This window comes from Phasianus colchicus, chromosome 2 (genome assembly GCF_987193195.1).
Source record: "Phasianus colchicus chromosome 2, bPhaCol1.hap1.1, whole genome shotgun sequence".
NCBI lineage: Eukaryota > Metazoa > Chordata > Aves > Galliformes > Phasianidae > Phasianus > Phasianus colchicus.
The window spans coordinates 615,695-631,050 of record NC_143437.1 but is presented as its reverse complement, the minus strand read 5'-3'; the positions used below and the strand labels follow the sequence as shown (position 1 = coordinate 631,050).

General features: G+C 41.2%; 1 protein-coding gene across 4 annotated transcripts in view; it reads right to left on the bottom strand.

Annotated features, from left to right (window-relative positions):
- The window catches only part of USP34 (ubiquitin specific peptidase 34), a 132,948-nt gene that overhangs the window by 114,975 nt on the left and 2,617 nt on the right, over nucleotides 1-15,356 (bottom strand). The gene's annotated exons all lie outside the window — the stretch shown is intronic.

The window sequence follows — 15,356 nt, the reverse complement described above, 5'->3', positions numbered from 1 at the left end:
CTACCAATGAGTTATTATCAGGTGCCCAACTCTCACCTAATAAAATACTGAGGCACTCGAACAAGCCAAACATCAGCAGTAGTTGAAATCGCATCGATTTCATCAATGGATTCTGTTTACTGTTTGTATACCCTTCTCCAAATATCAGTGCATAACTGTCATTGCCTCCTTGCCCTAAACTTCCATGCAGTTCTACAATTCTCTGCTTATCGTCTTACACATGCATTCTTACATTAATACAGTTTGCCTCTTTGCCAGCTATCTCCACTTAAAAACACATTCTACAAAATAGGTCAGTAACATCTAACTTCCAGAGCAGCCATTTGACTTTGAAACACACTCAGATTGCCATTCTTTTAAGAATAAGGTACTGAAATTCAAGTAAATGGGTCCCTCCTTTGAGCCAAAGCTACAATTGCCAAATGAAGAGTACAGAGTCTAGAACTGATAGAATACTGAAGCTTGTGCTACAGGGTCAAAAACACCCAAACAGGTATATGCATTATATGCACCAGTTGGAGTATCATAGAATGGCCTGGGTTGAAAAGGAGCTCAAAGATCATCTAGTTTCAACCCCCTACTACGTGCAGGGTCGCCAACTACCAGACCAGGCTGCCCAGAGCCACATCCAGCCTGGCCTTGAATGCCTCCAGGGATGGGCCATCCACAGCCTCCTTGGGCAACCTGTTCCAGCGTGTCACCACCCTCTGAGTGAAAAACTTCCTCCCAGTATTCAACCTAAACCTCGGTTTAAGACCCTTCCCCCTTGTCCTATCACTATCAACCCATGGAAACACTTATCTCCCCTCCTCTTTATACACTCCCTTCAAGTACTGGAAGGCCACAATGAGGTCTCCCTGGAGCCTTCTCTTCTCCAAGCTAAACAAGCCCAGTTCCCCCAACCTTTCTCCCTAAGAGAGGTGCTCCAGCCCTCTGATCATCTTAGCGGCCCTCCTCTGGACTCATTCCAAGAGATCCATGTCCTGCCTGGGACAGGGGATCCTGTCTGGGGGTCCCAGGCCTGGATGCAGTGCTGCAGATGGGGCCTCACAAGAGCCGAGCAGAGGGGGACAATCACCTCTCTCTCCCTGCTGGCCACCCCTTTTTTCATGCAGCCCAGAACACAGTTGGCCTTCTGGGCTGCAAGTGCACACTGCTGGCTCATGTCCAGCTTCTCGTCCACCAGGATCCCCAGGTCCTTCTCCGCAGGGCTGCTCTCAAGGAGATCTTCCCCCACTCTGTATAAACACCTGGGATTGCCACAGCACTTGGCCTAGTTGAACCTCATTAGGTTTTCATGGGCCCACTTGTCCAGCCTGTCCAGGTCCCTCTGGATGGCTTTCCTTCCCTCCAGTGGATTGACTGCACCGCTCAACTTGGTGTCATCTGCAAACTTGCTGAGGGTGCACTCGATGCCACTGTCTGTCACTGATGAAGATGTTGAAGAGCACCGGTCCCAAGACCGACCCCTGTGGGACACCATTTGTGACCGGCCTCCACCCTGACACTGAACCCTTGATCACAACCCTTTGGCTGCGACCAGCCAGCCAATTCCTAATCCATTGAACAGTTCATCCTTCAAATCCACACCTCCTCAATTTAGAGAGAAGGATGTGGTGAGGGGCCATGTCAAAGGCTTTGCAAAAGTCCAGGAAGATGGCATCCATCACCCTTCGCCCATCCACCAAAGCCATCACTCCATCACAGAAGGCCACCAGATTGGTCAGGCACAATCTGCCCTTGGTGAAGCCACACTGGCTGTCTTGGATTACCCCTTTGTCTTGTATGTGCCTTGACATGGTAACCAGGAGGTTCTGCTCCATGATCTTCCCAGGCACAGAGGTGAGGCTCACAGGCCTGTAGTTACCCGGGTCTTCCTTTCTCCCTTTCTTAAAAATGGAAGTAATGTTTCCCTTTTTCCAGTCACTGGGCACTTCACTGGACAGCCATGATTTTTCAAATATGATGGAGAGCGGCTCAGCAACCACAATAGCCATCTCTTTTAGAACCCTAGGATGGATATATGGCTCCACGGACTTACGTATGTTCAGTTTCATGAGGGGGTCTTGGACTTGTTCTGCTGTTACAGTGGGATGGAATCTGCTCCTCCCATCCTCACCTGGAGGCTCATGGTCCTGACAGACATGGAGAGTATGACCACTGAACACTGAGGCAAAGCACTCACTGAGTACCTCAGCTTTTTCCATGTCTGAAGAAGCCAGTTCTCCATTCTCATTTACCAGAGGACGAACACTCTCCTTGGCCTGTCTCCTCCTGCCTGTGTACTTGTAGAACCCCTACTTGTTATTTTTCACATCTCTTGCCAAGTTCAGCTCCATCTGCGTCTTGGCTTTCCTGACTGCATCTCTACACATGCAGACAGCATCCCTGTATTCTTCCCAGGCTACACAACCCTGCTTCCACTTCCCGTACATTTATCTCTTTTCCCTCAGTTTAAGCTGCAGGTCCTTGCTCAGCCATCCATGAGCAGCTGCCCATCTCCTCTGCTCAATTTCTTCTGCTGGGGTATGGAGAGCCCTTGAACAGAAGGGTGTCCTTAAAAAACTGCCAGCTCTGTTCTGTTCCTATGCCCTTAAAGATGGTTTCCCAGGGGATGATCCCATCCAGCATTTAAACTTGCTACTTCCCTGTTCATATACTCTACATCCCACATGTAGACCAAAACCAATTTGTCTAATTTACTAATCACTGTGAAATAATATGGTGGCAACATTTTTTTTTTTTTAATCTAAAAGAAAAAAAGAACCCTAGAAACAACATTACTCTTGTTCTTGAAAGTACTCAAGCTTAAAACAGAAGCAACCATACAGAGGCTTCAGTTTCCCAGTGGATTAAAGGCGATTTATTCAGTAAAAAGTAAGGCCCCCTATTTGTTTCCATGGAAACTACAACAGCTACAGAAACTACAATAACACTATTTGGTAAAGTAAATTCACAGCTGCAAAACACTACACCATAATCACCACTACTATCGATGCATCTTCTGTCATCAATGAACAAATGCCCACATGCTGTGCTCAAAAGAATCTGCAGGAGTGAAGGTGACCCACTGTGACCACTGCTGGAACACCCATCACCTCATCAATTCTCCATCAACATTCAGCAAGTGTTGATGAGTGTCACTGTACGATTTTTCCCACACAGAGCAATTCAAAGACAAAGCTTTGCATCATACACACTGCCATGTCAGATGCTGTTTTGTCAGACTCTGAACAAATGAAACTTAGATCACAAGTGCATTTTTAGCAAGAACTCCAGAGCTGGATGTAACTTCAATTGGACCTCAAGAACAACTATCATACTAAGATTTGTGAGGAAGATTCATAGTTGCCTTAGATTTATTCACTGGAGTTCTTCCAAATCCTTACAGTATCAATGAGGACAGCATCAACTTAATGTTCAATGTCAATAGTTTAAACTGTTAAAGCTTCCCTATTAATTTTCAGTGAGGGAAAAATTCTTTACTTCCCAGTCTCCATTAAACAAAAACGCACCAGAACTGACTAGATATACACAACCAGAAAGTGCTGTAGAACACACTTTCATTTTATAAAGGCTCTTTAGTTCTTTCCTACTACAAATATTGTTCAAGAGCCAGTTTAATGTACGAAAAAAATCAGGTCCATCACTCAAAACACTGCAGTAATGGAATTATATGATCATACACTTAAGGTGCTTCCGAGTGCCTTTAAGATGATACTCACTTGTCAATGGCCACTCTCATCACAGCATAACAATATCAATGTAACTTCCATTCCATCTTTTAAGACTAAATCTGGAGTTAGATTTCTTACGTTTACAAATGCTCCAACTTGGTAAACCTATTTATTTCCTAAAAACTTGTAATCACAAAGTATACAGTGGTTGCAAAGCAAATATTACAGACACAACACAACAGCTTAAAGATCAGAATTATCAAATTTTTAAGTCTCATTTCCTTAGTAAAACAAATCACAATCAAGTTACTGATCTCTGTCAGAAACAAACTTCTGGATATAGAAGCAATTTCAACAAATCTGACAAATTCTAAACAATACTGTGTTGATAATTTTTTTTTTTTTTTAATGGAAACAGAGAAGCTAAACAAAAGCATAAGTCCCCCAGTGAGCCCCCAAAGCAGCCATCTGCTGGTCACTTAGCACTTGCACAGCTCCTCATAGCCAGCACGAGATCAAAAGGGCCCAAGGACTTCTATTTTGATTCAGGGTTTCAACAAACAGCATAGGGACACATACTAGCCATGGCAGGCTCAGGTAGTGCTTGTAACGTACAGCTCTACCAGAACTGGGCAGAACAGCTGATCTTAGGTAATTTTCATCTTTGTGGTGTTTTCAGGGAAATGGAGATGCACAAAATGTTTTCTTTTTGAATCTCACTCTCTTTACTGGGCATGCATTTTTCTTTCAATTCTATCACCCTCATCTTCTCTATGAAACACCTATTATCCTCTTCTACCATAAAACGCTACAGCAGTCTGGAGCAAAACAGCAGGAGCTGACACTGAAAAGATGTATGAAATTTAAGAACTCTCATCTTTCAAAAGCACTGCCAACCTGAAGTTTTCACTCTGTCAGTTACTCTGGGTTAAAAAGCGCCTCTGAAATAGCCATAGATGTTACTTAAACAACCGTGATTGTTAACAGTATGATCGCATGACCCTTACCATCCTGAAGAGAGCATGCCACAGCAACTGCTACCAACGAGGATACTTCCACATGACATTGTGTTAAACGCAGCCATATATTGATTAACAATGGATAATTTATACAGAACACTGAAGCTGGTCCTACCCAGAACTGCTCAGATGAATTATCACCTAGATAAAGTCTTAGATATCCACCTGAAATACAAAACACAACTACACTGCTTAAATCAGATCAGGTCCAGAGCAGCACTGCAACTTTCAGACAAAGCAAGTTTTAAGACACTGTGCTGCAATGAACCCAAACAGTTCATAGAGCAGGCCACAGTTCAGAGTTCAGATACTGAATCCACACAATATCACCTTACAACAGACATATGGCCTGGATTAGGTAGAAGCAGGAAACCCACAATTCATGTTTGGTTGTGCCAATGGTGGGAGAACCCCAGCACCACAAAAGGCCTGCTCAAATTCAGTGCGATGCCTGAGCTGTTCCATTTCCATGGAAGCCTAAGAAGGGGAGCAGAATCCTGATGGTACATCAAGGGTAGGCCTGGCTGCAGAGGGGTTTGTCAGCTCAGGTTTAACAAGAGTTGTCTCAGATGCAAGGTGGCTACAAAGAGACATATATATATTTTTGCACTGCACTTCTTAATGCTTCTACTAGGGATTTCCGTTCGTTAAGATACTGCATATCTAGAGAAAAGTCAACATTGCTAAGGTAAAAATCTATTATTGCTGAATTGATTTACAAAGTTCTATTTCAGATTCCTGTTTTAACTTGGTTTCATAAATTGAGTTTGATTCCAAGATCAGATGTTATGATTCTGGGAAGCGTGTATCTTCATATTAAATTTCTTTTAATAGAAAAAAAAATCCAACGCAGTTTAAGCAATGTTCCCACACAATCAATTCTGCTTGACATCACTTCAGTCTACACTAGATACTCATCCTAAGCATTTCACAATGGCCACTGCCAAGATTCTTAGGAAATTAATTTGGGATTGGACAATTATTATATAAAAATAAGTCTTTCCTACCATATCCCTAGTTACGCAACAAACTTCAAAGCTAGGGTTGACACTGTCAGTGCTGGAATGACTGCTCTGTTAAAGATTGCTTACCTTCAGTTTCAAATAAAGTACTTATTTTCACTTACTTTTAACAGCATAAACCTAGAAAATAATCTATCACGACCCAAATGACTCAGGTTTTGAATGACTTCTCCATGTATCCCAGCTCTGACACTTCTTAAAATACTGATTTAAGGTGAAGACATAGAATTCTAATTTTAATCAAGCTGTTTTATAAGTAGAATTTGTAGTAGAATTTAATGAACAATGTTTCAAAAGCTAAAGAGGCTTTCTATTAGTCTTAATTAAAAGTATCAAGGAATGCAAAAATTAAAGTAAAAACTCAGGGAAACATTCTGTTTTGAAGAGGGAATCTTGCAAAGTAGTTTAGCTGTACTACTTGGCTGAATCAGTAACAGGAAACAATAGCTTCTTCCCCACAAGAACACAGTAAGGTCAGAGCCTGTGACTGTACTCACCTAAGGCACTAAAAAGCAACAGATTACCAGCAAATTTAATAACAAAATAATCTAATGACTGTTCTTAAGCTTTCAGGGACAAAATCTGAGAGAAACAAGTATTAATTTCTTACAAAGTATATTTGAGCCTGCTTAAACAAGGAGAGAAAAAAGACAAATTGGCAACACGTCAATAAATGGAGCATCAGGTAGTTCTCCTGAAAGTCCAAGAAGAGCTTGCTGAATATCTGAACCTCAAGGCATTACTTGTTTCTTCAAAACAGACATGAGCAACCCTCCAAATGGAAAAATAAAATACTGAGAAAGGGCATAAAGGAAAGTTGTTCTCTCAACTTCCGAACATATGAACTCAAGTTTTGCATTCGTTTCACTAAATAATCAATATTTAATAATTCACTGAAACACATGGTGTATTCAGTAATTTATTCACTGTTACATAAAAATACTTCCCCTACCTCCTCCCCCCCCCCACTTGAAGTAGACTAATAGAAATAAGAGACTGCTAAAGGCAATGTCTGCTGCTGATACAAGCATCTCCAATACTGCACTAAGTTCCATTACAAACACAGTCAACTAACTCCCTTCCTGGCAATCACACTTACCAGATACACACTTGCTATCCATAAATATTTTGCAAGTCAAGTACCAGAACTGCACACACATCAAAATCCATACCTATGGCTAAGCACAACTTCAAAGCCAGCTCACTTCAAAAAGCAACAAACTGATATTGTTCTTAAGTGAGCTTTCAGTTAACAATAAAATCTGATTTCAAAAATTGATCCAACTAGATCAGACTATACCTGTTTTAAATACTACATCAACAGAACGATGAGACTTACAATGTGTGGTGTAAACTTAATTTCATTTGTTGTTATTCAAGTAAAAAAGGCAGCTCAAAGAAAAACAACAACATTGTTTTATACGCTAAGAAATACTGTATTCCTACCCATGACAGATTGGTCAATGCAGAAAAAAAATGCAGGCCATCCTTAAACAGTAAGAAAATAAACTTACTGTATTGAGTTTCTGAGCTTACATTCCCCAGTACTATTCTACAACAGTTTCAAGAAAAAAAACAAAACAAAACAAAAATAAACCACAAAAAACCCAAAATCCTTGTTCAGATTTATGTCAGCTGATGACAGATAGTCTAGAGTACAATTCCATCATAAACCTCCTGACTGAAACACCACGTGACTAAAAAGATTGACTAAATATATTAGGTAACCCTTTTGGGGACAAATGATTTCACAAAATCCCCTGCAGATTTTGATATTCTGGTCCTTATATTGCTTTTCTGGACTTGTTCTTCTCTGCAGACATGCCACTGTTCATTTCTAGCAGTGTTTACAGCTTCTCTGAGCAGAAAAGAGGGTGGGCGTGAAAGAACTGTCAGTTTTGTTGATAACCAGAAAATTTAGAATTAAAACTGATTACTAGATTTGAAAAAAGCAGGGACCATCAACAGAGATCTCCGGAAAAGTTTCAGCCCAGTTCCCCAGACTCTCAACTTAAAAAAAAAATATATTATTATTATAGTAGTGGTAAAAATTCAGAATGAGTTACATGTCATAGATTAACATACAGGCAACTGACTGTTTCCTGAAATTGAAATTAAGCTCTCATGAAAAATTATCAAATTCCCTCAAATGGGTCAGGGAGCACAGATACCAAAATACCAGAGATACCAAGACAGTAAATGCTGCAAAACACAGCATAAAGCGCACAGATCATTATGTGACTTTTTGAGCCCATTATTTCTGTACAGGGGTACACTCACATGGTTAACAGACTGCCTTATCAAGAAAATCCTCTTGCAGCTTAAGAAGTGGAACTAAGCATAAAGAAATGTTTTGAGAACTGGTTTTAAAAAATGAGAAAGTGATATGCTTCCATCGTTGGGCAAAAACACTTTCCCAAGGCTTGCAGAAACCTCCAGTGCTTCAGTTATACTTCACAGATCTGCCAAAAAGCTTCTACAAGTGTGAATGCAGATCTAGAAATTGTACCTCAATGCTCTTGTCGTTCCAGTCATTTACACACCTACTGCAAATTAGCTAAAATAAGGTGAACATTCAAAGACACTTCTTCCACAAGGACTTCTGGCAAGTTTCATCTTCAAACAGTTGCTCCAGCACCAAATCTCCCAGAGGAATTCTATAGGGATGCACACAAGTCCACACAGATAAACAGCCTACATCTTTCCTCTTATATTATGCAAAAATAATAGTAATGCGTTTACTTTCTTCTTCAAGAAGTTGACCTTTCATCAAATATTCCAGATCTGGAAAATTCCAGAAGTATATCCTTCTAAAACTACAAATAAGGTGGATATTTCAATAAACCATTAAGAAAACCAGAGATCCTGACAGTTGTACATTCACGTTGAGCATTCAGATTACAAATCAATTTCCATGCAAGAAACAAAGTGAAAAAAAACAGCCACTTATGTCACTAGTACAGGCAACATTCAATACTCAGTGGAACCACTTGCTTCTGAAGACTGCAACGTTCTTTTTCAGGTTGTTCCAGCATCCTCATGACTATAACTGCATGTCTTAGCCTGCAAAAATCCTTATTTACTTTCTACTTGTGCTGGTAAAACTAAAATTAGGTAACAAAGAAAATGAGCTTTTTTGCTTTAATGGTCTTTTGTTGCTTTGCTTTTTAAACACAAGCACATCACTCAGAGAATCTCTGTCTCCCTCACTAACAAGCTCCCCTCTGTACAGTGGGAGACTTAATGGGACTTGCTGAAAGCAGCAAGACACAAACACATCACTACCATCAACCACAGGCAAGTTCTGGACTGATCTCTAATCTTTTCTGAATCAGTATCCAAGAGAACACAGGAAAGAAAAAGAATATATAGTTCTTATGGAACCCTGTTAAAGGACATATGTATGTGTAATAATATGAAGGCACAAAACTATGGATACAGCAATACTGAATAATAAAGTAAAGTGAAGGACAGAAAAGAGCAGAAGGTGCATACAAACAAGTAGAATGGAAACTAAGAAATGGAAGAAATTATGAGCACAGAAATTTAACTTTGAAAGAACAGCTAATAGAAGAGTTGAAAGAAAGAAGAGGTACAGGATAGAGTATGAATGTTATCAAGTCTTTAGATGAAGCTAACCAGCCAAAGTAGAAAATACATGAACTAACAGGAGCTGAGTAAACACAGCTCTTCCCTTCCAATTTCTAAAATGCCAAATTGTAGACTGTTCATCACTTCTCTACAGAACCTGATCCTAGGAAGCAAGGGTGGCTTTTCTCACTCTGTGCTACTAGAATGCTGGAAGACAGAAGTAAACTGCAGTTGACATGAAAAATCAAAGTCGCAAGAAATCAAAGTCCCAAAGTTAAAAAGTTGTATTAACAGTGAAGAAATGTATCTTACAGCTCGACACAGGAGAAAAATAAGCAAAAAGTAATTCTACAAAGTTAAAGAAAGAGTGAGTCTCCTAATTCCCCAAGGAATTCTGTGAGGAATTCACAAGTTCCTCTGTGAACGAGGAAACCCCTGGTCTCCCAGAAGCCAGGGCATCTAACTCAGCATCAGGCAAAGAGAAGCAGGACCAGTATCTGCTCTCCAAGGTCCTGTCCTTCACCCACAGCACAGTGCTTGCCCCATGTTTCCTCACCACCAGGATCCTGTGGCTCCTTCCAGCAAGGGTGGTCATATCAGACAATGGTCTCTGAGGCACAGACACTGACCACATCCAAAACTGCTAAAACACAACTTGGGCATGTCTCAGGAATAATTTGGGATTTCTGCATCTTGAAAACTATCCTTGCAGAGGAAAAGCTGTACAACATCAAAAGATACGAAGAAAAATAAAACCATGAAAAGGAAGTTTTCCTACACAGGGAATAAAAAGACTTCAAGGTCTACAATATTTGAATACTAAAGAAAGGTCAGATGCAGCCAAATGTGTTTTTCTTCCTTGAATTTCATTGAAGTTACTTACATCAATAAGCAGGAATAACTATAAAATCTCTGTGTGCCCCTTACTAAGAAAGTATTTTGCTGTGAATGCTCTCTAATTGAGAACCTTAACTGTAATCAAAATTTCCTTAATATCCTATGCGGTAGAAAAAGTAAGGAAGTTAGTTTCTACAGCTTACCTAAGCTTAAAGCATACTGTAAATAAATGTGCTACCAACATGAGATTTCACTATTTGCAAAGAGAAAATACTCAACAAACACATTTCAATGGTCCATAACTCACAACAAAACTCAGCAGAATGGAATTTATGTAACTAATCTTCAGCATCAGTGATCAAGTTGCTCAAGCAGTGAAGAGAACCAATCTTCTAGAGCCATAACAGGAAAAGTTTCTGGACAAAATCATTTTTAATCACATCAGATAACACAAACCAAAGTCACTACAGAGAGCAAAAACTGAAATATCTTTCCAAAAATAGAAGCCTTTTCGCTATGAAAATCAGACTATCTTTCAACTGCCTTGCAATTACAAACAAGTTAAAAGTACTCTATCTTAGCATCACCTTCCCTTTTACTTTAGAAAGTTCACAGTTTTAAGGGATGCAAGCTCCTCCTTCCGTTTTCTTTTTCTCTGGTTATTCTGATTCATCTGGAGTAACACTTTAACACAGCCCACAATAACTACAATTTGGAAAATACCACTACAAAGCAAGAGTTATTTCAATTTTCCTTTAAATCTGTTCATCCCCTTAAAATGTGTCTAAAATAAAAGCAAACATGAAAGTCACTGAATTTGAATTTTACTTAAAAAAAAAAAAACAAAGCCGCTTATTTTATTGAATAGGACAAAGCAAAGGTCTAGGTTAGTATAACAAAGTTACAGTCTCCTCATCCACAGAGTCTTTATCTATATCTCTTTATCTGGGGACCTACAGGCATGCCAGCCTGACCTCAGTACCAGGGAAAGTTATGGCGCAAATCATCTTGGGTGAGATCACAGGCACGTGCTTGGTGTCCAGGGGATCAGGCCTAGACAGCATGGGTTCATGAAAGGCAGGTCGTGCTTGACCATCCTCATCTCCTTCTACGACTGGGTGACCAGACTGGTAGATGAGGCTGTTGATGTAGTCTGCCCAGAGTTCAGCAAAGCCTTTGACATGATCTCTCTCACAGTATTTTTCTGGGGAAACTGGCTGCCCATAGCCTGGACAGGTATAACCTTCTTTGGGTAAGAAACTGGTTAGAGGGCCGTGCCCAGCGGGTAGCGGTCAAAGGAGTTAAGTCCAGCTGGAGACCCGTTACAAGTGGTGTCTCCCCAGGATCAGTACTGGGGCCCATCTTCTGTTTATGTTTGACCTAGACGAGGGGATTGAGCGTACCCTCAGTAAGTTTGCAGATGACACCAAGTTGGGAGGTGGTGTTGACCTGCCTGAGGCTAGAGAGGCCCTTCAGAGGGATCCAGATAAGGTAGATCACTGGGCTGAGATGAATGGGATGAAATTTAACAAGGTCCTGCACTTTGGCCACAACAACCCCATGCGTTATAGGCTTGGGGATGAGTGGCTGGATGACTGTGAAGAGGAAAGGGACCTGGAGGTGTTGGTTGATGCTTGGCTCAACATGAGCTGAAAGTGTGCCCAGGTGGCCAAGAGGGCAAACAGCATCCTGGCCTGCATTAGAAACAGTGTGGCCAGCAGGAGCAGGGAGGAGATCATCCCCCTGTACTCAGCACTGGTGAGGCTGCACCTCGAGTACTGTGTTCAGTTTTGGGCCCCTCACTGCAAGAAAGACATTGAGGCCCTGGAACATGTCAAGCGAAGGGCAACAAAACTGGCAAGGGGTCTGGAGCACAAGTCCTATGAGGAGAGGCTGAGGGAGCTGGGATTGTTTAGTCTGGAGAAGAGAAGGCTCAGGGGAGACCTCGTTACACTCTACAACTTCCTGAAGGGAGGTTGTGATGAGGAGGGGTTTGGCCTCTTCTCCCAGGCAACAAACGGGACCCGAGGAAATGGCCACAAGTTGTACCAGAGGAGGTTTAGGTTAGACATGAGGAAGAACTTTTTCTCTCAGAGAGCGGTCAGGCACTGGAATGGCTGCGCAGGGAGGTGGTGGAGTCACCGTCCCTGGCAGTGTTCAAGAGGCATCTATGAATCACAGAATCACTAAGGTTGGAAAAGACCTATAAGATCATCCAGTCCAACCATCCACCTATCACCAATGGTTCTCGCTAAACCATATCCCTCAACACAACATCCAAACGTTCCTTGAACACCTCCAGGGAAGGGGACTCCACCACCTCCCTGGGCAGCCCATTCCAGTGCCTGACCACCCTTTCAGAGAAGTAGTATTTCCTAATATCCAGCCTGAATCTTCCCTGGCACAGCTTGAAACCATTCCCTCTAGTCCTATCACCAGTTACACGAGAGAAGAGGCCGACCCCCAGCTCGCTATAACCTCCCTTCAGGTAGTTATAGAGAGCAGTAAGGTCTCCCCTGAGCCTCCTCTTCTCCAGACTGAACAATGCCAGCTCCTTCAGCCGCTCCTCATAAGGCCTGTGCTCCAGACCCCTCACCAGCTTTGTTGCCCTTCTTTGAACACGCTCCAGGGCCTCAATGTCTTTCTTGCAGTGAGGGGCCCAGAACTGGACACAGAACTCAAGGTGCGGCCTCACCAGAGCTGAGTACAGGGGAACAATTACTTCCCTACTCCTGCTGGTCACACTACTTCTGATACAAGCCAGGATGCCATTGGCCTTCTTGGCCACCCAGGCACACTGCTGGCTCATGTTTAGCCGAGAGTCAACCAACACCCCCATGTCCAGTTCCTCTACACAGTCTTCTAGCCACTCCACCCCAAGCCTGTAGCGTTGCTTGGGGTTGCTGTGGCCAAAGTGAAGGACCCGGCATTTGGTCTTATTAAACCTCATCCCATTGGCCTCAGCCCAGCTATCCAGCCTGTCCAGATCCCTCTGTAGGGCCTCGCTACCCCCAGGCAGATCAACACTTCCAGCCAACTTGGTGTCATCTGCAATCTTACTGAGGGTGCACTCAATGCCCTCATCCAGGTCATCAATAAAGATATTGAAAAGGACAGGCCCCAAGAGATATGATTTAGTAGCTTGTGGCAGCAATGGTAGTGGGAGAACAGCTGACATAGATCTTGTAGGTTCTTTCCAACCTTGTGATTCTATGATTCTCAGTGCAAAAGATGTGAACAGGAAAATACCATGAATATCATGGAAGTGGAAATTAAAAAAAAAAAACTAACAAAAAAAGCACCATACAGCAGAGACAACTATAAAGTCTCACACAAGAGGAACAGTCAAATGAAATTCTAGATCTACACAAAAACCTATAGGTGGTCAAACAATCAATACTACTGTTTAAAGGCAACCACCATAATAGCAGCTCCTACAGACAGAGTGAAGCTAATTATACAATATTTGTAGTATTCTTATTATATACTCAATATACTCAATATCCCAAATAATATCTGAATATTTACCATACTAAATATTCATCCTCCCCAGACAGAGAAGATCAAACTGAACAACGCACTGCTATGAATACTTTTATTTCTTTTCTACCTTAAGGTAAACAACTTTGCTCAACCTTTGTACTTTCTACATGCCAGAATTATATGACAAGTCAAGCATCTTGAGCACTCAAATTAAGGGCTCTCCTACATCTACAAAAATAGCAACAAAACACTACGTATCTCAAATGTTTTATGGACCTGATCATACTAGAGTAAGTTCTGCAAGACAGCAGACAGTGAAAACAGACAAAACTATTAGTCTACATCCATTTCTTCTGCCTGAATAAACCTTGTTGTTGATAATGATTTTCAAAGTATTAAAAAAGAGAGAAACATAGCCTGAAAGCTTGCCTAAAAGAATAATATCTAGATATCTCAATTAATTACTGTGAACTGATTTTATAAGTCTTTAGATCTGCTAGACAAAAAAAAAAAAAAAACTGTGCTGAAGAGCCAAACAATGAAAAAAGCAAAGCGGAACATTGGGAAGAAAACAAACCCAGTTTCCAGAAACGTGAACAATGCAGACCTACCATCACTACCTAAAATCATGATTGCTGCTGTATATTGAAACCTACTTTTCTAAATTTGATTGCTGGCTTCATTTTTTCTTTAACTTTTATAAAAATTATGGCAAAGAAAAAAAAAACAAAACAAGTGTAAACAAAAACACTTGTTTTGTATCAACATACATGAACACCATCTGCAGAGTTTTGTATCAACATACATGAACACCAACTGTGAAGGAAGCCTTTTATGCATCCAAGCCGGCCAGGCTCTCTGAGACAGAACACAGCCAGGATTGCAAGTGCAGTTGACTCAGGACCAGTAGGAGAACTGATTTCCACTTTGGGCTACAAGAAGCCCAGGCACACAACAGCAACCTTTGTCACTCATGAAGCATCAGGCACTCTGCATTCTTAAGACAGGACACAGCATCAGCAGCCAGTGATCATGTGGTTCTGCAGACAACTGGAAACCATTACAGCAGTCGCAAGTGTGATACAGACACCTGCAAAACTGAGGCGTAAGAGACTGGAAACAGGAAAATACTTGATTACAATACTTAAAAAAATTTTTTTTTTTAAGTTAAATTAGGGGTAAGACTATCTGAATATCTGCTCAATAACAAGCAGAACAGTACTATCCTGATTAGGGCCTCTGGACAGCACAGCAATATAAGTATTACTGATGAATGAAACTCAATATAATCCCTCATAGATTGACAAGAACTGGCATCCAAAGAAACCAAGGACTGTTGATATCAGGGTTCACATTAGGATATAGAATGTATTAACATGAAAGCATATAATGTCCTCTTAGTTTTTTCCGCAGAAAGCAAGTGTATTTAAATAAGTCCCTACAATTACACCACAAGAATCTGCTCTTACATCTTTTGAAAGTACACGTATCTTAAAGTAAAGGCTGGATTTTTCTGTTTAAATGTAAGGTTACATAAAATGTTTATGCTGAGATTAATTCAGAACTTGGACTAACATTTAAAGAGACTTCTATTAAAACTTCGCCTGGGAAAAGGCAAGTGATGCTAATATACCTAGAACACTCAGCAAGAAATTAAACTGTTTACTCAAAATGAGCAACAGACTGTTCTGCTACACAAGAACTACTTCAAAGCCCGGGCACTTCCA